Here is a 22,420-nt window from a genome sequence, read left to right on the forward strand (position 1 = left end):
TGACACATGCAGACTTTCACAATTAACTGAGGCAGAACATGACATGGGAATGACTTCAGAACTGGAGGGAGGTCATCTGGCAGACAAGGAAACCTTCCAGGGGCTAAGACAAACTAGAATTAAGTCATCCCAAGTTTGGAAAGACCATAAAGATTTTCTAGTTCAGTCATTTATCAGAAGCTTAAGTCCTAGTCATGGTTTCCCTGCCAGGAATTCCTTCAGCCATGGCTTGATTACATCTATTGACAGGGAACTCACCGCCTCACAAAACAGGCAATTCTACGTCCACAGGTCAGATTTGGTCCTGGCCCATTTTATATGATCCACCAGCCAAGAATGGCTTTTGCATTTAGAAGGGGGAAAGAAAGAATGCATGCCGGGGACCACATGTGGCCTGAAAAGCTTCATATATTTTCTTTCTAACTTTTTATTTTAAACATTTGTCAACCCCTGCTATAGTTCCTTAGCTCTGAAATTTGGAACTGGGAGAGTGGGCTAGCTTGTGAGGTAGGGAAGGAGGAATTTCCAGGCAGTGAGAGCAGCCACTGCTAGAGCATAGAAAGAAGTTCATGTCAAAGGAACCTTAAATAAACCACCAGGGCCAGAGCAGTGGTGCTCAAACATTGCTCAGTCACCAGGGCTTTTAAAGCCCTGGTTTTCAGGCTGCACTGAAGGGCAACCAGCCCATAATCTTGGAGGGATAGGGCTCAGGCTTGGCATTTTCTAGCGCTGCGTGATTCCAAGGTGCAGCCAAGTTCAAGAACCACTGGGCTAGAGCAGTTTTTAAACCCTGGCTGAATATATTACCATCACCTGGTGACTTAGAAAAAAAAAAAAAAAACAAAAAACAGAGCAAACACGGATATTCAGGCCTCATCCGATGACAGCTGTGTGCCCATGAAGAACCACTGCCCAGAGTGCAGGGTGAGACACAGAGGAAGAGTCCGGAGATAAGCTAGAAGCAGATCTCAGAGTGTCTTAGATGTTGCACTAGGGATTTGATTTGCAGTTTTGTGGAACTCCCTAGAGGTCTGTTGGGGAATCTGTGTGCATGAATGCCACAGGGTAGACCGGCAGCGAGAAGAAACTGGAGGCAGAGACACCCGCCAGGGGCCTGGAGCCGCAAGCCCAGGACAGTTATCTGGGACAATGCCACCGCTGCAAAGGGTCCCATGGGCGTTGCCACTATGATAAGCGCAGGTCATGAGGGCAAGAAAGCTGTACGTTTCACGGTGTGATTTAGTGCTTCTCGAGTTATCTTTTTTCCATAACAGCTGTTTTCCCAGAAGAAACAGTAAATGTCAGCATTGTATCTGAGTGAAAAGTTGACCTTCTTCCCCACCCATTCACACAAATAAGCCAGATTGGACTCATCCACAAATCTGCCTGAAGTTCCTTGCTAACCAAAACCATAAAGCTTAGCCTTCTCTGTTTTTTTCTTTTTTCTTTTTTTTTTTTCCAAGCCTTTTCGCAATGATCCTGATTCTGTTCCAATTGTTTGCAACTGTGGCTTTCTTTTGACTGGAGAACATGCTGCATTTTCAGGGTTTTAAATGCTGGGCTCCCCATCAGTGTCTATGAGACTCCCTGGAGGGAAGGCTGCCTGCGCCTCCCAATCCCAGATCACCTGTCAGCCCCTGCCCTCCGTTTCCCCAATCCACCTTCAACCCTCTGTGTTGACCCAGCATCTGGGCCTCGCTGGCTATCAATGACTTTAGCCACAAGATTGAGTAGGGTTTAGAAGCTTCATTTAAACTCACATTGACAGTGTACAGTTGAAAGCCTCAGGGAACTTACCTAAGGAAAGCTGCCACTTAGACTGTGAGATCATCTTGCATCTTCCTAAGTGGACAGGGTAGAGCGAGTCCCCAGAGGAGCCACCCCGGGAAAATGTGGCAGGAAGATGCTCAGAGCTGAATGGCGGAGAGACTCACTGGCCTGCTCTCCATGATTAAATAAGAGGGATGGATCTCCCAGGAGAGGGCCAGGAGGCCGCCTGAGGCAGCTTCTGTGAGGAACAGGTCCATGTAAGAAGACTTGACAAGGAGTTGAAATTAAGTGAAAGAAAAGAAAGAAAACGAGGGAGGCAGTTTCCTGCTGCATGTTTTATTTGTGTGCATAACCCCAAGGCAGTGGCAGGGAAGTCTAACAAATGGGGCAAAAGAAAAGAGCTTCACCTTTTGAGAAAAGATCTTTGCCAAAATGTGTCAATTCCAGTTTCAAAAATAATATGATGCCCTGACTCTGTGCCTGGCACCAAGTTAAGTCCTCTATGAGGAGTTTGTGTTTCAGTGGGGTGGACAGATGCAAACAAGATGGAGCAGTAAGGCCACTGCCATTATCAAGGTGCAAATTAAGGTCTGAGCACCTCAGAGGATGGAGCGGTCCTGGTGGAAATGCCTTACTCAGTGCATACCTTGCTTGGAAAAAGCACCCCTGTGTTTATCACATTGATTTCAACTGGAAAGACTGCAGGAGCATACTAGCATTTGAGGGGACCTACGTGGTTGGCTCTGCCTGCCCTGCCTGCCCTGCCTGCCCTCCCTCTCTATCCCACATTCTCCCTGCGCTGCAGCCATCTGGAGCCACAGGCAGCTGCCCCCCGCCCCCCACACACACTTCATGGTTCCAGCCTTTGCATGTGCTATTTCCCCACTTGCAACAACGACTCTTATTCATCTATTTGAGGTGTGGCTTCTCATCTTCAAAAAGTCAGCTCATACTGCATCTTGAGGCTTTCTTAGAAACAGACAGATAGACCCTCTGGGCTCCCACAGTCCCCGGGTTAACTCCTAGTGTATCCTCCCAGCCCTATTACAATGGCCATTGTTGGTCAATCCTCCTAACATCAGGGACTGCTTCAAAGACAAGAACCTTGTTTCTATCACCTGTATCCAAACACACAGCCTGACTATGGGTCAGCACTCAATAAATGCTTGTATTTTTCATGAATTCTTTCAAAACATACTCATTGAGTTCCTACTGTGTGGTGTGTGGTGTTTTCTACCACCACAGCTCACACCAAATGTGTGTGTGTATTCTGACACCTAATACATGTCATTTTTCCACACCACCTCTCTAATTTGTCTCCACCAACAACTGGGTGTCCAACAATTCAACTAAATTCTGACACTGCCTCCCCAGAGCGAGCACAGAGCCTACAAGTTAAAGAGTTCAGTCCCACAAGACTTTCCTCACTTCAGACACCAGCCAAAAATAGAGTCCCAGGGAGCCGGCACTTCTGCCCTGATGACTACAAATTCAGGGATTTCCAAGGCTACGCTCAGGTTTGATAATTTGCTAGCATGACTCCCAGAACTCAGAAAAGTGCCCTACTTAAAATTACTGCTTTATTATAGAGGCTACAACTCAGAAACAGCCAAGTGGAAGAGAGGCATAGAGAAGGTATGGGGGTGTGTCAGGGGGCATAGAGCTTTCATGCCCTCTCTGGATACACCAGGCTCCTAGCACTTCAATGTGTTTACCAACTGGGAAACTCCCCAACCCTGTCATTTAGAGGTTTTTATGGAGGCTCCATTATGTAGGCATGATGGATTCCATTATTGGCCATTGGTGATTGAACTCAGCCTGCAGCCCCTCTGCCTTCTTTGGAGGCTGAAAGATGGAGCTGAAGGTTCCAACCCTCCAAACATGGCCACTGCTGCCTTGAAACCATCTAATGGCCCACCTGAGTCACCACATTAGGGGTTCATTATAAATGACAAAAACCACTCTTGTTACTCCAGAAATCCCAAGGCTTTTAAGAAATCTGGGTCAAAAACTAGGGACAAAAATCAAATATATATATTGCAATTATGTGTGTGTGTGTGTGTGTGTGTGTGTGTGTGTGTGTGTGTGTGTGTGTGTGTGTGTTATGCCACAGTGCCAGCCCTGGGCTGGGAGCTGGAGATAAAAGTATGAACAAGACAGTGTCTCTATCCCCTATCCCCACAGAGGAAGAGGAGAGGGATAGGAACAGGTGAGAATGACCACTTAGACATTCTATAGGAGGAAGGGGGCTGGCGTTCTCAACTGCGTTGGCTGCTGGCCCCGACTGACCCCGAGGGGAAACCCTTCTGCAGACAACATTGATAATCCAAGCCAGGCTCTTAGGATTGCACACAGCAGGTGTGCCCCAATGGGAGCCTGGTGAGATCCAGAGCGGGTAAAGGCTGTGTCCAGCAGACCCAGGAGAAGAGTCTGGGACAGGAAGATGGGAGGAGCATCAGATAACATAAAGAGTCAAAGCCATGCATTTGCTCGACATTGTCTCAGTGCCAGGCCTGCACCTGCAACATCTGAAAAAAAGGAACTATGAAGCATCCTGGTCCTGCCCTACAAGTGGAAGGGCTCAGTCCTTTAACTCCTCCAATGCTGGAGGAACCCCCAAAAGAGACATACCTGGAAATGAATAATTATTGCTTACTGGATTTATGGGAGGCAGGAGAGGGAAAATAGTAGGAACACTTGGGTGTCAAATTCCATTGTTCATACGTGGTCCCTTTCAGTTCTCTCATGCCTGCAAAGTTGAATCCATAATCTCAAAAGTGGCAAGGTGGAGTCCAGACTCAAGCCCAGCTATGTCTGCCTCTGAATCTCATGCCAGGGGGGCCGGTGCTACCCCAAGTTGGGTGGGAGGGCTCTGTGCACCATCCTGCACTGCCCCAAGAGGGAGTTCAGCCAGCAAACAGAAAGGTCTCCCTGCCTGGCATGGGGTGCTTAGGCAGGTACAGGCACGTTCTTACTTGTTGAATGAATAAACAAGTGAATGAAGAAATACTAAATGAAAGAAAGAACCCTATCCATGGCCTTGGCCCCACCCCAATTTCCTTAAGTATCCCAGAACTTTAGGGGGAGTCAAATCAGATGACTCCTTTCCCCCTTAGAAGTTAGGGAATTGTGTGCAAAGGAGAATGACAAATTACGTTCTAACCCTCCTGACCAAGCAGAAAGTATTGGATAGAAGAAATAAACATATACACATTAAAATAACTAGAGCTATAAGTTAAGAGACATAACGACACTAAATTGGTATATAGTCACAATTTTTGAAAAATTGTTTAACGAAAATCAAATGGAAAGTCTCACAAATCTAGACTTTAAATAGTAGCCGTTGCTGAGGACACATCAATGTCTCTAAAATGAATTTATTCAGAAGGTGAGAATTAACCCCAGCATTGGTGCTAGTCCCTGTCTAGAAACAAAGACCCAGACTCCACACCATTACCGCACAGGCTTTCAGGGAAAGGACTTAAAAGATGAACTATCTAAAACTACCCTGTGAACTCTAAACCATTATAGAAATGTGAAATTTCATCCAGCTCCAGCAGGAATCAGGGAATCAGGAGATACGGTCAGGAGGGTTTTGTTTGTTTGTTTGCAGGTTTGTTTGTTTGTTTTAGAGACAGGGTCTCACTCTGTCACCCAGGTTGAAGTGCAATGGTGTTATCATGACTCACTGCAGCCTCCACCTCCTGGACTCAGGCTATCCTCCCACCTCAGCCTCCTGAGCAACTGGGACAAGTGCATGCCAGCATACCTGGCTAATTTTTTAATTTTTTTGTGGAGATAGAGTCTTGCTGTGTTTCCCAAGCTGGTCTGGAACTCCTGGGCTCAACTTATCCTCCCACCTTGGCCTCCCAAAGTGCTGAGATTACAGGCATGGACTGCCAGGATTTTAAAAGCAGTTGCGTGAATGGACTATTTACAGTCCTGTGGGCAGGGATAGGGTACCAGAGAGAGACGGAGGCCCTCCAGGACGAACAACAGTGGGAAGCTGCCACCACTTCAGGGGTAAACTAATTTTCATTAAATTTCTCCATAACAAAAGGATATAAACACTAAGAAGTAAGATTTCATCAGGTAGGGTTAAGCTTTTGCAGCTCTGCAAACCATTGTGATGTTTAAGATTTCTTGCCACCTCCCAAGAACCAGTTCTCACCCCTGTCGACGATGCGTGGCAGAGATTCATTTCCGCTTTTATCGAAAACTATTTTGAGATTCTGAGAACCAAACAGGCAAATTCAACAATGTGATGTGCTCCTGCCTGTGGCTTTGTTGGACGCTCCATGTCAGACCCCACACTCTGATGTCAATTTACAGGGCAATGCCCAGTGCCAATGGAGGTTAAGTCAATAACATCGTAATTAGTCCTTCAACCCTGGGAGCACAAAGAGGAATAAGAAAGGTCCCAGCCAGGAGCTTGGAGTTCAGTTTCCAAGTAAAGAAGAGGAAGAGGTAGTCATTGGCTCTGTCACTGGAGTAAAAGGGGAGGTGGATAGAGGAAGTTGAGACTCACAGAAGTTAAGAGCTTTACCTGGATCACACAACAGTGAACCAGAATTCCACTTCCTATCAGTTTGACTCCAGAGCCTGAGTCCTTAAGGTCTACAATAGGCAACTAAGCTAAAGGCAGGTCCCGAGCACTAAGGGGGCACAGAGGAGATGTGTGTCTGGGTGAATGGGCATCACGTTACCTAGAGGAGGTACAACTTGGACTGATTTCTAAATATTGAGTCAGAGCAAGCACAGCCACCAAGTATGGGTTCTCAGGGTGTGCACTACACAAGAAGCCATTTCTAAAGACACAGCATCCCATCTTAGATAGACACTAACCTATGGCCATTTCTAAAGACACAGCATCCCATCTTAGGCAGGCACTAACCTATGGCCATTTCTAAAGACACAGCATCCCATCTTAGACAGACACTAACCTATGAGAACATGGGTGCCAATGTGGGGATGTGAGGTCTCCCAGCCAGGTTCTGACACAACAGGGCTGCACCATCTCCTACATCAACCCACAAGCAAGCAAAACAGTCATGCACACAGCTGGGAATACACAACATCCACACATACTGATTCACACACATGCACACACACACACATGCACTCCGTTCTCCAGATAGCCTCTGAGCTTCCTTTCTAGCCCACTCTCAGAGACCTGATTCTCATCCTCTGCACGGTTCCAAAACTGGCATGGGTGCTCCACTTTGTTGGAAGGGCACAGAGCCTAGGTGTACACTGGCTCATGGGTGGGGTAAGCAGACAGCTGTGGGGGCACAGCATTTCCATGTATTTCCTGAATGATTCCCCAGCAACCAAAGGCTCCAGAATTGGTGGCCAGATCTACCAACCCTGTGGCTGTGCAATCCACCTCATTTAATCCTCATGGCAGCCCAGGAAACAGACCATCTCATTCTCACTTCGCACATGAAGGGCTGAGTCTCTGAGAGATCATAACTCATAGGTTTTACAGGGCAGGTGCCCCCGAAGTCAGAGGGGTAGCAGTGTTTGTGCTCTTAGCTCCTGTAGTGGGCTGAGCAGTGTCTCCCAAAGATTCATGTTCTCTCAGAACTTCAGAATGTGACCTTGGTTGGAAATAAGGTCTTTGCAGATGTACTCAGTTAAGGATCGCAAGATGAAACCATCTGGATTTAGGGTGGGCCCTAAATTCAGTGACTGGTGTCTGTATAAGACAAGGAGAGGACACAGGGAGGAGAAGGCATGTGAAGGTGGAGGCAGAGATTGGAGTGAGTGATGCATCTAGAATCAAAAGAACACCAAGGATTGCCAGCAGCAGAAGCCAGGAGAGAGGAGTGGATGGTTTCTTCCTCAGAGTCTGCAGAGGGAACCTACTCTGCCAACACCTTGATTCTAGACTTCTGCCTCCAGAACAATGACAGAATAAATTTCTGTTCTCTTAAGTCCCCAAGTTTGTGGTGATTTGTAACAGCAGCCCTAGAAAACGAATATAGCCAATACGTTGGCAGGAAAGTATTTCCTAATCCCCCATGCAGCTGTAGAAGTACCAGAGCTTTGGAAATTAGCGATCTCCACCATTCGACATTTCATGTCAAACAATGGTGGGTGGGCAAGGTCCCTGCCAAGGTTACGGTGCACTTTCAGCTCTTTCAAGAACACCAGGGAACTTTTAAAATTAGTAATATTATCTTCCTAGCCAGGCACAGTGGGTTGCACCTGTAATACTAATACTTTGGGAGGCTAAGACGGGAAGATCTCCTGAGTCCAGGACTTGAAGGTTGCAATGAGCTAAGATTGCACCAATGTACTGCAACCTGGGTGACACAGCAAGACCCCACACACCTCCAAAAAATCTTCCTACGTTAAGCACTTGGTCAGTGCTAGATACTTGGCCACACTCACCCTAATCCTTACAAAGTCTCTGCAAGGAGACCCTCCTCTCCCCATGAGGACACCACAGCTCCAAGGAACCCTGCTTGGGCCACATCTCATGGCACACAGTGTAGGTGGCCAGCCAGGATTTGAACGCATGTCTGCCCAATCCAAAGTCTCCTTTTCCAGTCGGTCTCCCTTGCATTTTCACATGTTCCGTTTTACTACTTATCACTTTCCCGCAGCCTATGGCAGAGTTAATCAGTGAGCTTATCACCTGAAACTTGAATGCGAAAATGTGGCAGTGTTCCTTATGATTTTTTGCCAAAACCCTCCGGAAAACCTCTCCCCTCAGAAGCAGTCCAAGCAAATGCTGTTCTGAGAAAGATTTTGAGTCCTTCAGAGTTTTGGTGCTTACGCTGGGGTTTTCAACAGAAATGCAGAAAACCTCAAAAACTGGCTCTGGGGTCCCTGAAATCAGTGACACCTGCCAGGCTCATAGGTCTTTCTCGTAGTTTCTGTCAGCAGCTGTCTTCCTCTTCACTGTCACTTGGGCAATCCCTGGGAATCCAGCAGAGGAATTTGTCACTTAACTATTCCTTGCAGCTGCTAAGATAGTGAGAACAGTCCTCTGTTGGGCTGTATCCGTTTCCTGTGGCTGCTGTGACAAAGTTCCACAAATGACAGCAATGTGCTCTCCCACAGTTCTGAGGCCAGAAGGCAGAGATAGAGGCTTCAGCAGGGATGCAGTGCCCCTCCAGAGGCTCTGAGAGGAGTCCCTTCCACGCACCTCTCCTGGCCTCTGGCAGCTGCCAGTGCTCCTTGGCTTGTGGCTGCATCACTCCAGTCTCTGCCTCCACCATCACAGACCTTCCCCTATGTGTGCATCCCAAAACTCCCTCTTCCATGCTTTTACAAGGACATGTGTGATTGCATTTAGGACCCATGCTCCTCCTCTCAACATCCTTAACCTAATCATATTTTTGCTGTTTGAGTGATATTTTCACACTCCAGGATGAGGACATGGATGTACATTTGTGGGGCCGCCACTCAGCCCACTGCACTGGACTAGAGATAAGCATCTGTTTTCTCATATGCTTTGGTAAACGCTTTGGCCTCCTCTACCAAAAACAGTTCATTCAAGTTAGATCCTAGTTTATTGGACACCTTCTTACTGTCTGCCAGTCACTGTGCTAGGTCTAAGCTACAGAGATGAGCAGGGGACAGCCACCAGACCCTTGGGAGAAAGACTGGTATAAAATCAAATAAGAGTCATAACTGATGTATTGCCAAGCCATCCCATCTGCCTGGTGTGTCAGGTAAGAGTCCCAGAGCAGGAAATGGTTGGCTGTGGTCTAGAAAGGTGAACAGGGAGGAGTTCACTGGGCAAATGTGAGGAGGGGGCATTGTCAGAGGAAGGAGGAGTCTAGGAGCCCAGGGCCAGAGGCAGGAGGCTGACAATGTGCCTGGAAATGGGAACCAGCAGCCGGTGAAAGTGCAAAGGTAGGCAGAAGTTAGAACAAAGAAGGCCTTAATGTGTAGAACTGCCCTGAAGCCAGTGGGAAGCTACTGTTGGGTTTTAAGCAGGAGGCATGGACTGACCAGGTTTGCCTGTGAGAGTTGATTCTAGAAGCTCGGTGGAGACAGAGATTGATGCTTAGGCCTGAGGCTGGAGACCACTCCCCGGTTCCATCCACTTCTCAGCCTCCGTTTTCTCTGTGGAAAAGTCCAGATCCCAGCTTACACTATTTCTCTCTTACGGATTAGTGTGAGAGTCAAATGAGATCATTATTGCCAATAAGCTCTGTCAATACACAGAATTTAGTTGACCATTTTCATTGACTTCGCTTGTGGGTTAAATAAACACTAAAATAAAAACCATCAGGGAGCCTGGCTGAGCAGGAATAACCTCTTTGATGAAGGAAAACATTCCCTTTTATATGTCAGCAACTTTGACCCCAGAGGGAATCAGAACTTATGCCTTTGGGGGGTGTTCCTGCAGACACAGAGCTGTTCTCCCCCTGGGAACCTCACCACTGCTCAAAATGTGATGCAAACGTGAGCTGACTTAGTTATCTCAATGTTCAAACTTGAAAAAAATAAACATTGTGTTCCAAAATCTTCAGCGTTAGTCACAAAATTACTGAGGGGAGAAGCTCTGCTCTGGGTTCATGAAGCACTCAGTTAATCCCACAGGTATGGGGGTTCCTGGGGTGGCGTGGGGAGAGCTTTGAGCTGGCTGTCAGCTCCACAGACAATTGACTTCTCATATCCCCTACATATGAGCTCCTCAACAGGTGACAACTGGGGTGCAGAGGACTCTAGGGACTTCCTTGTTTAGTTCATGCCATTTTATGAAGGTGCAGGTGCCCAATCGAAATAAATAGGTGGATAACATTTCCCCATCAGGGTAGTAAACAATTCTGGGGAAGAAGCCCTGGGTAGCTGGACGCTTTGAAGTCAAGAGCTTTCCAGCCAGGCAGGAGTTGATTATTATCAGGTCACCTGGGTTCTAATTACATGATGGGCCACGTGCTCAAGAGAATTTAAGGGAACAACTGCCTGCCCTGCCACAGTGGACTAGCAAAGGCACCAGGCTGCACTGCCAGGCAGCTCTGAGGTCAGAACACTCTTGAGCCGCTGCTCTGGGCATGGCCCCATCAGAGATGAGTGGTACTCTGGTTAGGGAAACAGACAGAACTTGACTAATGCCCACCGGAACAGACTACTTTCTCCAGCGGGAACATAGCAGAGGCCTTGGGGGACAACAGAGGAGCGCATGGAACTATCCCAGGTCAGGCGAAAATCCACCACTTGGGGTTCTTTCAGCCTCCAAGACTGACAGAGGGGAAAGACATGCCTGTGGAGAAGTCAGCATGAGCAGAATCGCTGAGGTGTGACTGTACAAGGCACGTTCTCAGAGGCCCGTAATTGAGTGTGTCTGGGCAGTGCATTCCAGGGCCTCGGGTAGGGGGCATGCATGTGAGTGGCATGCATGAATTCACTCCACCAGTTCACAGAACGGGATCAGCATGCAGAGGCTTCATGCTTAGTCCCCTGCATAGGGGGACAGTCCATTAAATCTCAGGAATATTATTTCAACCCCTGCATCCTTTTAAGCAGTTGATCATTAGCCTATTTCTCTCCCAGGCAGTCAGACCTCCATCCACGGTGTCCCCAGCTCTCAGTGGGTAGTGTGAGTCCCTCTCACCAGGTTTGGGTTGAGTGAGGCTCCCCTGCACTCCCCATGGTGGGACGAGGGAAAGGGACTTATGGCTCAGCAATAGGTGCCCCTCTCTCTCTACAGAAATCTTCCCTGCGTCCCCACTTTCTCTTCCACTCCTAATTAGGAATGTCATAATGATAATCATCATTATCATCTTCTTCATCATTATCATCATTATCACCAGTACTATTTATTGAGTACTTATTATGGGCCAAGCATGGAATTAAGTACTTTACCTGCATTATCTCCTTTAACAAGAAGCTCAAGAGTTAGTTGAGAAAGAAAGGGAGGCATTCCACTCCAGTCGCCTCAGCTGACATGAGAAACCCACATGGCTGCAGAGAGTGCAGGCTGGGTTGGGGGATGGAACCAGGCCTTGAAGGAAACACTGCTTCCACTTTCTTTGTTCTTTAGCAGCTTTAATTACCAAGCTCTTGTGGAAGCTGAGGGAATTGGCATTAACTCAGTTTTAATTTGTACTTTTGCAAATGAGATGTGGTCACATGACAATGATTCACTTCTGTAAGGTGTCAAAAATAAACTGCTAGGATGGAAAAGGGCCCATTGCATTCACACATGGCCCATTGTTTTTCTGTTAAACTGAGGAAAGCAAGATTCACGCTGGCAAAAAGTTTTGAAGGACTACTCTTCGTCTCCCCATGTTGGGAACAGTGTGACCAGCATTCAGGAGATTCTAGGCTCCAAAAGTGGATGCGTAAAGAACAAAAGATGATTCTCCTGGAGAGCCAACATGAAGTGGGGAGGACTGTGAGCTCTGAGTCCACCCACCGTGGGTCGAATCCTCCATGCAACCAGTAGAGTGGTGCTGGCCTGTTCCCACCCTCATGCATCAGTTTACCCACATGTAAAATGGGCACTAGGTGCTGAGAGGAAACAACATACATGAAGCGAGTCAGATGCAGCCCACACGCATGGATGTGGAGTACGTCCACGGTGCTGGCTGCCACTGCCTTCCTCATGGCTCCTGCCTTAGGAGCAGTAAAGGCAGCATTGTCCCCGTATCCACGGATGTGCCATTTTGCCTGGGATCCCAGGTCTCAGCCCCATCTTCCTTCCCCAGTTCTCAGGTTGTCGCTGACCTGAACGTGAAGACTGAGCAGTTCTAGAAACAACAAGGAGGCGTGTGTGACTGGAATGGAATCAACAGGGTCAAAGTGAAGGAAAACCAGGTCAGAGAGCAGGAAGGAAGCAAACTCCATGGCCAGAGAGCCTGGTCAGTTCAGCAGCTGGATTCCAAGTGCAATGGGAAACTCTTGGCAGGTGTGCATCAGAGGACAGACTTCATCTCAATTCTATTTCAAATGATCACATGGGCTGTTGTGTGGATTAACATATTGGAGGAGGTGTGTCCAAGGTGTTCTCAACAGGGGGAGCTGCCCTGAGGCAGATCTTTCAATAATAATAATAATAATAATAATAATGGTAAAATAATGATAATACAATAGTAATTAGCATCCATGTTCATATCCATCATTCTGTTGGATCAGTGCACCAGTTTTACAGATGAGAAAGCTGGGGAATAAGTAACGGGCCCTGCATATTGCAGTTAGTATCAAAGCAAGGACTGGGGCCCTTTTCCCCATGCCACAAGTCCTTCCTTGCCCTCCTGAATGGCTTGAGGGATGAAACCACTACCTGGAGGCAGAGGGGTCCTGGGTGAAGCGCTCGGCTGTGCCTCACTTCTCTGTTTCACATCTTTGCATCTGGGAGCCATATGCTTTGAAATGCTCTGTTTGCCAAAATGGCAAATCATGGGCCCCAGGGCCAGATTCCTGCAAACCCGTGTTACTGCAGGGACCTTGGGCTGTCTCATCAATCCAATTGTGGCAAATCTTCAAAGACTGTCAAGCAAAACCAGCTCCTGCCCACTCCCTTCCTTTATGTCCTGGAAAGAGTAGGAAACTCAGCCCTGCCATGTGGCATCAAGGGAAAGGCATGAGCTTGGGTCAGACACAGGCTACACCTCCAGCCATGTGTGATGTCTTTGGAAGTCACCTAGCCTCCCTAAGCCTCCACCTCGAGAGCTATTATGCAATAAGAACTATGTAAAGACTGCTAAGCGATATGTATGGTGCCTGGTACACAGAAGGCACTTAGTGAGTTTGAATTTCCTTCCTCGCCTCCTTGCTTTTATTGAGGCAGATTTAAAGTATTCTGTAACAATATAAATTATAAATTCAGAGTTCTAGAAAGAAATGATAAATGGTCTCATACAAATTTGTTTTCTTCACAAACCCACCAAAATGATAAGCACGTGATAATTTAATGATGCCGTTACGTGACTTACTAGAGAAAATTCTATGACAGGGTTTCTCGACCCCAGCACTACTGACGTTTGGAACTGGAAAATACTTTGTTGTTGGGGGCTCTCCTGTGCATTGTCTGATGCTGAGCAGCATTCTTGGCTTCTACACATTAGCTGATAGGAGCACCCAGCTTTAGCTGTAATAGCCAAAAATGTCTCCAGACATTGCCAAATGTTCCCTGGGGGCAAAAGCGCTCCTGGCTGTGAACCGCTGTCCTAACCTGGTGTTTTGGAAGAAGCATAGGCTTGGGACTCAGACCGATTGGCTCTACCTCCTACTTACTCTGTGATTTGGGGTAAGCTGGTCTCAAACCTTGGGGGTTGTGATTCAAAAAGTGGGGTACTCAAGTGTTCATGCTCACAGTTCAGAAGAGGTGGAAGCAGTTGGTACTCAAACCTTTCCCCTGGCTTCCAGCCAAGACCTGGCCAAGAGGCACCATGTCCAAGGCACCAGAATAATCAAGGATAAACTTCCTATATGAAGATCCTCGACTTAACCACATCTGCAAAACCCCTTTTGCTATGTGAGGCAACACAGGCACAGGGTCCGGGGGTTACATTATTCTGTCCACCACAGCATCCTTTATGCTCTACAAGGAGAGGAAGAAAATGGAAATATGAAATGGCATTTTCTCTCTTTTATCCTTCCCAGATGGATGGCTTGTAGAGAAGCTGCAGACTTTGTACTCTTCCAGGCTTGCGTTTGGAGAGCTGGGACCCTATTCAAGAGCTGTGTGACCTTGAACCAGGTCCCATCTATAGTATGAAGATGAGGCACAGTTTGCAGGGTCTGAGTTTAAAACAAACCTCTGTAAGGTGGACAATAAAGTTCCAACTCATAGAAAGCACTCAAGAAATGGTGACTATGATAAGAATTTCCCTAAGCTGCAGTTCTGCCTTCCGTCTTAGGGAAACTAACCCTGATGGAGTCACCCTTGGAGAGTAGAAGCTCGTTTGAGGCAACTCCCCTCCAGCTCTGCAGCTCTGGGCACTTGCAGGAGGTCACTGCTGCTGTCAACAAGCTTTGGGGACGTGAATGTCTTGGCTAAATCAAACCAGCCTTCCAGAAGGAAACTGGTTCTGAGAAGGCATCAAACCGGAGGTGCCAGGGGTGGTTTTGTAAGACAGTGGCAGCCTGTTTCTTGAAATGACTGTATACACAAAGCAATCCCCAAATGGCAAAGAAGAAGCCAAGAAACCAAAGAAAGAGGCAGACAAGTCCAGTTTGATTACATAGGGTGATTTGTTAGGGGAACTTGCAGACTGAAGCTTGGTCTTGGGCAGCCACAAGACAGGTAGCTAGCTCTCTGTATGGCAACCCCCCAGTCCCAGGGCTTAGATCTGGGGGAAAAGTGTGTGTGCTCTGGGAGGAATGTGTGGGTGACTGCAGGCATCACAGCCTTTGATTTCTGCAACAGCATCAAGAGTTGTTTTGGAGGAAACTTAGAGTGAATAGATGTTTCTACATAAAGAGCAATACATCAACTCGACTTCTTGGAGGCATTCCTGGATGTGGGGTTAGTCAGAAGTTAATGGTGGATTAGCATTTAAAATAAAGTCACTCTTGTTCCCACATAGCCTCTGATGGAAATTCTCACCCCACTGTGAAGTCTCATTCGTCAGGTCCAGCGAGCAGAAGAGTGGTCAGTGGACATTCATTCTCTCACCCCTCAGGTGCTTCCCTTTACATGCTCAACGTCTTTATTGAAACAAAATATAGATTAAAATATAAAACCAAGCTTGTCAGAATTATGCCTTAAGAGGACCTATGGGGAGGCTGTCTTAAAGAGGAAACTAATGCATGAGCTTTAGTGCAGGATTTTCTGAAATATATGCTGATCATTCACAGTCATTTTTCCCCTTTTATATATTCTCAGTCATACCCCAAATTAATTCATTCAACAAAAGATTTTAGCTGGGCACAGTGGCTCCAATACTTTGGGAGGCTGAAGCAGAAGAATTTCTTGAGCTTATGAGTTCAAGACCAGCCTAGGCAACATAGCAAGCAAGACCTCATCTCTACAAAAAATTTAAAAATTAGCCAGGCATGGTGGCACATGCCTGTAGTCCCAGCTACTTGGAAGGCTGAGGTGGGAGGATGGTTTGAGCCCAGGAGGTCAAGGCTACAGTGAGCTATGTTCATGCGACTGCACTCCAGCCTGGGTGACAAAGTAAGGCCCTGTCTCAAAACAAAAATTTTTTTGAACACATACTATGTACCAGGTACTATACTCTGTACGGATGACACAGAAATAAAGTCAGAGACATTTCTCGGTCCCTATCAGGCCCATAATCCAATTAAGAAGACATATACACTGATAACAGTAGGCCTCCCTGGGCGGGGCACATTCATTGTGCTTTATTGTCCGATGCAATAGAGAGGAGCTGGAAAAACAAGGTTGATAGGCAAGAGCATTTGTTAAAAGTATTAATCGAGCACTTCTTGTGTTGATCCAGGCACAGGAGATACCCAGCGAATGACACAGGCCACTACAAATGTGTATTTATAGAACCATTACTGGTAAGCTAATAAATATTGAGGATTACTAACTAGTGCCAGGAAGGAGTAACAGGGTAACGGGCTAGGGTGATGGGAGGAGAGGACTGCTTTTGTGATGTGGACAGGAAGGGCCTCCATGAGAAGCTAGCGCCACAGGCAGGACTTGGGTCTAAGAAGGAAGCCGCCCTGTGAGGATGCAGGGGAAGAATGGGCAAAGGTCCCAAGGCAGGAACTTGCTTGGAAGGTTCAGGAAAGGCTGCAGTGTTGGTAGCATAGGGGATAAAAAATATTTTTTCCTCAACCATTGTAGGTCCTTAGTTGAAACAGACCCCTGTAACAAAAGACAGACTAACACAAGAAAAACATACAGAAGCTTATTAACATGTATATTTCACATATACATGGGAGACACCCAGGGAATGAGTAGTGCTCAAAGAAGTGGCTTTAAATTCCTGCTTCGAGAAAAAACAGTAAATGTTGAAAGAAGCAACAAGATAAAAGAAAAGGACATTGAGTCTCTAGTGATGGCAACTTGGGGGAAAACAGATAAGTAGCAGATCGAGGTGGGTTAGGGAAACTGGTTCATGTAGTTTCCTCTGGTGTAAGCTCCAGACCTATAAGGTCCAAAGTTGTCATCAGTGGTTACCCTTTGTTCTCCCTGGCAGAAGAGGGTGGGGGCAGAATATCTCTTGTCTTTGTAAATCTGTGTCCTGCTTTTAGGCAAATAGAGGGAAGGGCAGAGAGCTTTCCTGCATCTACTTCTTTTTAAATGCCTTTAGCTCAACAGTCCTTTGTGTTTTGAGGTGGAATATTCTGATGTTCCATGTTGAGATGAAATTAGAGATGAAGTTGGAAGGAGAGTAGGGGCCGGAGGATAGAAGATCTCATAACTCCGTGGTAAGGAATTAGGAATTTTACTTTCAACACCATGGGAAGCCATTGGAGATTTGAAGCAGAGGAAGGATTTGATCAAAATGTGAAAGATGTGTCTGTGCTTTAATCATTAAGTCAACAAATAATTTTTTTTTTTTTTGAGACGGAGTCTCGCTGTGTTGCCCAGGCTGGAGTGCAGTAGGCCGGATCTCAGCTCACTGCAAGCTCCGCCTCCCGGGTTTACGCCATTCTCCTGCCTCAGCCTCCCGAGTAGCTGGGACTACAGGCGCCTGCCACCTCGCCCGGCTAGTTTTTTGTATTTTTTTAGTAGAGACGGGGTTTCACTGTGTTCGCCAGGTTGGTCTCGATCTCCTGACCTCGTGATCTGCCCATCTGCGCCTCCCAAAGTGCTGGGATTACAGGCTTGAGCCACCGTGCCCGGCCTCAACAAGTAATTTTTAAGCACCTACGACATGCCTGGTTCCATACTAGACCCAGGGGATGCAAAGATGAGTAAGACTCTCCCGATGAGGACACAGCCAGATTCATTCATTCATTCATTCACTCACTCATTCACTTATCCATATTTATTGAGCCCAGAGGCCCCATATGCCAAGAGGAGCCCCTATATGGCAGATAATGTTGTAGAAACTGGAGCAGTGCATGGAACAAAGCAAACAAACAAAAATCTCTGCCCTCAAGGAATGGACATTCTGTTGAGGGAGGCTTATTGTAAACACATGAAAATATAATGTAATTATATGGTTTGGATTTGTGTCCCCACCAAACCTCATGTTGAATTGTAATCCCCAGTGTTGGAGGTGGGGCATGGTGGGAGGTGACTGGATCATGGGGATGGATTTCTCATGAATGGTTTAGCACCATCCCCCGCATACTGTCCTTGTGATAGTGAGTTCTCATGAGATCCCATCATTTAACAGTGTGTGGCACCTCCCCACCCTCTCTTTTGTTCCTGCTCCCACCATGTGAGACACCTCACTTCTCCCTTACCTTCCACCATGATTGGAAGATTCCTGAGGCCTCCCCAGAAGCTGAGTAGATGCCAGCATCATGCTTCCTGTACAGCCTGTTGGAACCATGAGCCAATTAAACCTCTTTTTTTATATAAATTACCCAGTCTCAGGTATTTCTTTATAGCAATGGGAGAACAGACTAATACATGTAGCAATAAGTGCACTGAAGAGAAGTCATACAAAATGAGGAGGAGAATGAGGGAGAAGATGCTATCTTAGGGTAGCCAGGGAAGGCCTCTCCACAGAGTTGATCATGGAGCAGAGATGGGGAGACAAGAGGGAGACAGCCACGCACACATCTGCACATGAGTAATCCAGACGGAGGAGCAGCTGGTGCAAAGGCCCCATGTGTCATTCAGCATTCATGATCGCAGTTCCCAAGGTGCATGCACCAGCCTCAGGCTTCAGGGAGGACTTCCTGGCGTTGTGACACCTGATCAGGGACCTGGGAGACAACTGAGACTCAGATTTGGGCTCCATCAGAAAACTGGACTCTTTCTTTCAAAAAGGAATGAGTTGCCCATCAATTGAGGTGTACAAGGGAGCCAGGCTGGCCTGGAGTCCAGCCCTGTCTGGGGAAGGTGGGACCTGAAAGGGACAATGTCACTCCTAAAGGGATGAAATGAATGAGTATTGAAGCCAAGCTCAAATTCAGTCCTGTCCTAGGGAAGGCAGGATTTCAGCTCATCAGTTCTTATTCCTTCACCTGTTTGTTTACTGGGTCAGTTGTTAATTCATTTCTAAATACTCCTGTTCATCTGTTCAAACACCCATCCGTTGATCTCCCCACCTTCATTCAACACCCTCATCAAGTACCTCATCTGTGCCAGGTCTGTCGCTTCATCACTCATGAATCCATAGGGATGATGGGTAGTGTCCTTCTGTGTGCAGGAGGCTGTGCCAGATGGCTGGGCAGGGGCTGTGGGAACACAGAGGGAGACCCCAATAGCCTCAAAGGCAGGGAAGAGATGGTGATGTGCAGTGAATTGTAAAAGTTGAGGCATTTTGCAGGCAGACGAGGAGGGAGGAGAAGGAGAAGGAAGGGCATTTCCCACAGAGGAGAACACCTGGTACTCCCCAGGGGGCAGAGAGATAGCAGATGCCATCCAACAGGAGCTGCAAGTTGTCCTCATTCCCTCTGCTGTGAAAAGACGAATTTCTCCTGGCAGGAAGAAGCCAGGCTATGGAAAGGGGCCCAGAATAAGCAACTGTTAGGGCTCAGCAGGAAGATTTTGGCTCTCCACACCCTCGGTAGCTGGGGGCTGAGTGCAGCCAAGGGGGATTCAGCTTTTGGATCTGGAAATGGTTCGGCCTTGCAGAGGTCACAGCCAACTGGGGAAAGATAGCACACCTGGGGCTGCCGGTTCTGCAAAGAGAGCAGGCGCTCCCTGACTTTCAGCACGGGCTTTGATATCAGTCTTAATATCTGTGGCAGCAACAGGAGCTGCAGGCTGTGCAAGTTGGAGGAAGACACCTGGAAAAGAAAAATAAGCTCACTTTTCTGCTGGGAGAAACCTTCAAGAGAAGTCAGAAACAGTGGGAAAGGCTGATGAGGTCACATGTGCACAGAGTGCTTAAAGCGGGCCTTACTTCACCTATTCTGTCACCCTGAGGATCTCCGTTTTAATCTTAACAAGGGCTTCAGTCTCTGTGCTCCCTCACTTGGCCTCATGGCTGGTATAGGAGAAAAAACATTCATCAATTTCTATCTCTACCACAAATTAGGTGAATGACTTTGAGCAATCCATCTTTCTGTGCCTTAGTTTCCTCATCTGTAAACTGGAAATAATACCACCTATCTAGAAAGAGTCTTAGCATGTGAAAATCAATCAGTATAGCGCTGCATGGAAGGCCACATTGTAGATGGTCAGCGCATGGTAGATATGATTGTTGAAGGTGTTCACCTTGATGGAGAGGACCCCGTGGACAGTCCAATAGACCTGGTTTCAAATCCCACCTGTAATAGTCAGGGTTCTTTAGAGGGAGAGAGCTAATAGGATAGATGTATATATGAGAGCAAGTTTATTAAGAAGAAGTGACTCACATGATCACAAGGTAAAGCCCCATGATAGACCATCTGCAAACTGAGGCACAAGGAAGCTAGTGGTGGATCAGTTCAAGTCCCAAAACCGCAAAAGTAGGGAAGCCGACAGTGCAGCCTTCGGTCTGTGGCCAAAGACTTGAGAGTCCCTGGCAAGCCACTGGTGTGAGTCCAAGAGTCCAAAAGCTGAAGAATTTGGAGTTTGGTGTCTAAGAGCAGGAAGCATCCAGCAAGGGAGAAAGATGAAGTCTGGAAGACTCAGCAAGTCTGCTCTTCCACCTTCTCCTGCCTGCTTTATTCTAGCAGCACTGGCCGCTGATTAGATGGTGCCCACCCAGATAGAGGGTGGGTCTGCCTCTCCCAGCCCACTGACTCAAATGTTTATCTCCTTTGGCAACACCCTCACAGACACACCCAGGATCAATAGTTTGCGTCCTTCAACCCAATCAAGTTGACACTCAATATTAACCATCATTCCACCTCTGCCTCTGCCTTACTAGCTGTGGGACCTTAGCTAAGAGTTTTTACCTTGTGTCCTAATCAGTAGTTTGCCTGGGACACTCTCAGATTATGCCTGACATCCTGATGTGGTTATTAATACCACCCCCCTTACACTCTCAAAACGTCTGAGTTTGGAAAGTAAACAGCATGGTGTCTCTACTCATCAATAAAATGGACAGTGCCATGCTCAAGGACTTTTATGAGGGAGAATGAAGGGAATGCAAAGGAAAAACCCTGATAAACATGGAAATGCCACTCCCTTTCCACCATAGCAGCCTGGATAAAGTGCATGCATGTAAACATCAGTCCATTAACAAAGAGAAGCAGAAATTTATATTCCACCCCAGCCAGTCACAAAGACACCAACGTGGAAATGCGTTCACAGCATCAATTAACCTCAGCATTGCTAAAGTATCAAGCTACCCCTAGAGTCCTGCTCCTGCCTACTCCATGTCCCCAGGTCTACTTCACATTTGAACCCCTGTACCTTCCCATCTCTCACCTCCCCTCTTTCTACTCAGTGCTTCCCTATGCAGATCAATTTAGTGTCTCAGAACCATTTACAACTCAAATGTTCTTTAAACCCTTGTAGGTAATCAGGAAATAATTAATTGTGGTACTACCAGAGTGACTATCTGATTTGCTGACTCTGAAGGGGTTTCTGAGACATGGGATATTCTGTTTTTAAAGCTGGGACAGGCCGGGCGCGGTGGCTCAAGCCTGTAATCCCAGCACTTTGGGAGGCCGAGACGGGCGGATCATGAGGTCAGGAGATCGAGACCATCCTGGCTAACATGGTGAAACCCCGTCTCTACTAAAAAAAAATACAAAAACTAGCCGGGCGACAAGGCGGGCACCTGTAGTCCCAGCTCCTCGGGAGGCTGAGGCAGGAGAATGGCGTAAACCCGGGAGGTGGAGCTTGCAGTGAGCTGAGATCCGGCCACTGCACTCCAGTCCGGGCGACAGAGCGAGACTCCGCCTCAAAAAAAAAAAAAAAAAAAAAAAAGCTGGGACAGTAAGTTGGTTCCACTAAGTACCGTGGCAGTGTAGCAGTGTAGATTAGAAACCCATAGGAGTTCAGAAAAGGGCATTTTGGGGTAGGCTTCAGTGGAGGGGACAGCAGGGCTTTGAAAAGCTGGCAAGTGTTTCTCCAAAAGAGACCCTAAGACACAGATGCCAGTGAAGGCAGTCTGTTTGGGGGGTGATCCCAGGAGCCATCAGGAGGGAGTGGGCACTGAGGCAGGGCAGGGCCAGGCAGGCAGCCATGGAGTGTATTTCAGAGCAAGTTCCTGCTGTGGGCACCTGCAGCGTCATCCTCTAGGGAGCTCTGGAAGACTGTGGGGGAAGACAGCTGCATCCTCTCACAGGAAGCATGAAGGCACCAGCTCTCTTCAGTCCATCCTGGGGAGAGGCTCTGTCAGCTCCCCAGCCCTTCTGGCTTGTGAAAGCCAACAAAAGCCTCTGCCAGGGATGCCAGCAGGCAGGTGGATGTGGGACAGCCTGAGATGGTGAGGGAGGATGGAGTAAAGACCAGCCATCCACATGGGCTTCAGCATTCCAGGGTCTGAGCTGGAGAACAACAGAACTGCACAGGATTTAAGACGCTGTCTAGCCCAGGGACTGTGGCTCCTTCCAGGCTCTATCTTCAGTCTCCAACCCTGCGCTCCCTCCAAGCAGGAACTCGGTACCTTTTATTCAGTGAATGAACAAACAAAGTTCTGCAGCTGGGAAAACCAAGACCTAGGCTGAGGGTGTGATGGCCTCACATCACAGGAATGAGTGG

The 22,420-nt window shown here is 47.5% G+C and overlaps 1 protein-coding gene across 1 annotated transcript in view; it reads left to right on the top strand.

Annotated features, from left to right (window-relative positions):
• Positions 1 to 22,420, top strand: part of SLC2A9 (solute carrier family 2 member 9) — a 177,059-nt gene that overhangs the window by 122,959 nt on the left and 31,680 nt on the right. The gene's annotated exons all lie outside the window — the stretch shown is intronic.

Source organism: Rhinopithecus roxellana, chromosome 2 (assembly GCF_007565055.1).
Source record: "Rhinopithecus roxellana isolate Shanxi Qingling chromosome 2, ASM756505v1, whole genome shotgun sequence".
Lineage (NCBI taxonomy): Eukaryota > Metazoa > Chordata > Mammalia > Primates > Cercopithecidae > Rhinopithecus > Rhinopithecus roxellana.